Here is a 2,844-nt window from a genome sequence, read left to right on the forward strand (position 1 = left end):
GAGGTAATTGAGGCCCAGAGAATAATAATAATAATACTATCATAATAATAATGATGATGATGATGATGGCATTTGTTAAGCATTTACTATGTGTGAAGCACTGCTGTAAGCGCTGGGGGGAATACAAGGTGATCAGGTTGTCCCCTTTGGGGTCACAGTCTTAATCCCCATTTTACAGATGAGGTAACTGAGGGTGCAGAGAAGTTAAGTGACAACCAACGTTGCACAGCTGTCAAGTGGCAGAGTCAAGATTAGAACTCATGACCTCTGACTCCCAAGCCCGGGCTCTTTCTACTGGGCCACGCTGCTTCTCAAAGAAGCAAAGAAGTTACATGACTTTCCAAGGTCCCACAGCAGAGAAGTGACAGATTCAGAATTAGGAGAACATGTCCTCCTAATTTACAGCCTGGTACTCCAGACATTAGACCATGCTGCTTTGGTGTGACCAAAGAGATTAGGGGATGCTGAAGGACATTCTTGACTGTGAGCCCGTTGTGGGCAGGGATTGTCTTTCTTCGTTGCTGAATTGTACTTCCCAAGCGCTTAGTGCAGTGCTCTGCACACAGTAACTGCTCAATAAATATGATGGATTGAATCAATGGGAACATGCGATGGGAGTCACAAGCAAGAAAACCTTCATTTCCCCCCAGGATACACCCTCCTGCACCACACCTTTCTGATGGCACTTTTCATCTCTGTGTTTCTCAGCGTGTAAATGAGAGTGTTGAACATGGGAACATTTACGGTGTAAAACAGCTAGTACCTTGTCCGCCATGAAGGTGGTGGCTGGACATATTCATTCATTCATTCAATCGTATTTACTGAACCCTTACTATGTGCAGAGCACTGTACTAATCGTTTGGAAAGTACAAGTTAGCAACATATAGAGATGGTCCCTACCCAACAGTGGGCTCACAGTCTAGAAGGGGGAGACAGACAACAAAACAAAACATATTAACAAAATGAAATAAATAGAATAAATATGTACAAGTAAAATAAATAAATAAAGTAATAAATATGTACAAACATATATACATATATACAGCCGAGAGTGAGGAGTTTTTGCCTGATGCAGATGTAGACATATGTAGATGAAGATGCAGGGCCCAAAGAATAAGACCACTACAGTGATATGGGAACCGCTGGTGGACAGGGCTTTGAGCTGACTGTGAGGGGAGCATATTCTTAGGGAAAATAATGTGACTATGTAAGAAATAAGCAACACCACAAAGGTGGACATGGCGATCATTCCTGTGTTGGCCAACTCCAACAGGCCTACAACAGAGGGGTCAGTGCAGGTGAGTTTCAGCATCATCACAAAAATAGTGATCGATATGATTGGGCCCACAGAAAGGCAACTGGAGGGTGAGGATTGACTGAGCCATTGAATGTGCAAATGTCACAACGAAGGGGAGAAGAAGCATGCCGTTACACTCCCGCTGGTTCATGACGAACATACATTGCAGTGGCTTGCAGATGGCCACGAAACGATCATAAGCCATCCACAGCAGGATGAAGATCTCAACACCACCAAAGAAGTGAGAAGCAAAAAACTGGGTCATACAGCTGGGGAAGGAAATGGTCCTCCTCTCCATCATCAAGTCAGCGACGACTTTAGGGGAGATGGTGGAGGTTCAACAGAGATCCTCAAGGGACAAGTAACTGAGGAAGAAATACATCGGCTGATTGATTAGGTGACTGAACTAGTTAGTGAGGAGAATGAGCAGATTTCCCATCACGATGCCAATGAAAAGGAGCAGAAATAGCTCGAAACAGACAACCTGCACCATAGGATTTGGGGAAATTCCCAAGAGAATAAATTCTGAACTATTGTTCTGGTTTACCATGAAGTCAGCAAAGGCTCTTCCTGGAATTCGTGACTTTGCCTGAAATGATAAAATATTGAAACATAGCCAATAAGACAAAACATCCATATCTTCACTTTAGCTCTCTAGAGTTCCTTCACATGAACCAAGCCTGATCATACATTTTTACTCTTGAAGTCTGCCATTTCATTTGTGATTTTTAGTCGGTATCGAAGACATTGCTAGGCATGGTTTTCTTCAGTCAGACAAGCATCTTTTGAAGGAGTTTGAAGTAGAAATAAAGGAGCAGAATTTCAAAGATAAGCAGGATTGCTTCATCAGTTGATTGAAGACACTGATAAGAAGAAAGAACTGATGTCTCTAGGCTCAGGACCCCAGGTTTGAGTTCTATACTAGTAGCGCTGAATACAGTGCCTAGCACCCAGTAAGTGCTCAGTAAAAGCCATTGAATGAAACAGAAGACTCCAGATAGGTATTCAGCCACAGATGGGGAAATGGACTGCTCAAAAACTACATTTTGCCAGGCTACCTAGACTAAATGAAACAGGTTCCCTAAATTCTAAGCCAAATGCTTAGTTATTTCATCATAACCAGGACTCCATAAAATGAAAATCAAGGGGAACAGTTAAACATTCAGAGACTCTCTACCTTTTCTTACTGTGTGAACACTGGGCCGATAGAAAAACAAGTGTCCTTGGGAAAGTGTATTGTACGCTGTTACTGAAGGCATATTAGTCAAACTCAGGTCCTTTTGACATGGTATTAATCTCTTTGCATATATAGCATTAGGTGGAGTTTCAGGACTTTATTAGCCAGAGGCTGTAGAATCTAGACTGTAAGTCCTGTACGCAGAGCTTGGGAGAGTACAATACAACAGAAAACAAGGAAGGCCTGTATTCTACTTTATTTTCATGGCTTTGGGGTGGAATTTAAAAGTGCCTTAATCTGGATGTCAAAGGTAAAATACGATTTTAAAATCAATGAAGAATATTTATTGACTGCCTACCTCATGCAGAAC

At 42.1% G+C, this 2,844-nt stretch overlaps 1 pseudogene; it reads right to left on the minus strand.

Moving 5' to 3' along the window:
- Positions 1-636: 636 nt before the first annotated feature.
- On the minus strand, positions 637-1,847 carry LOC119924349 (annotated as a pseudogene).
- Positions 1,848-2,844: the final 997 nt, after the last annotated feature.

The sequence above is a fragment of the Tachyglossus aculeatus genome, unplaced genomic scaffold (genome assembly GCF_015852505.1).
Source record: "Tachyglossus aculeatus isolate mTacAcu1 unplaced genomic scaffold, mTacAcu1.pri scaffold_97_arrow_ctg1, whole genome shotgun sequence".
In the NCBI taxonomy this organism is placed as follows: domain Eukaryota; kingdom Metazoa; phylum Chordata; class Mammalia; order Monotremata; family Tachyglossidae; genus Tachyglossus; species Tachyglossus aculeatus.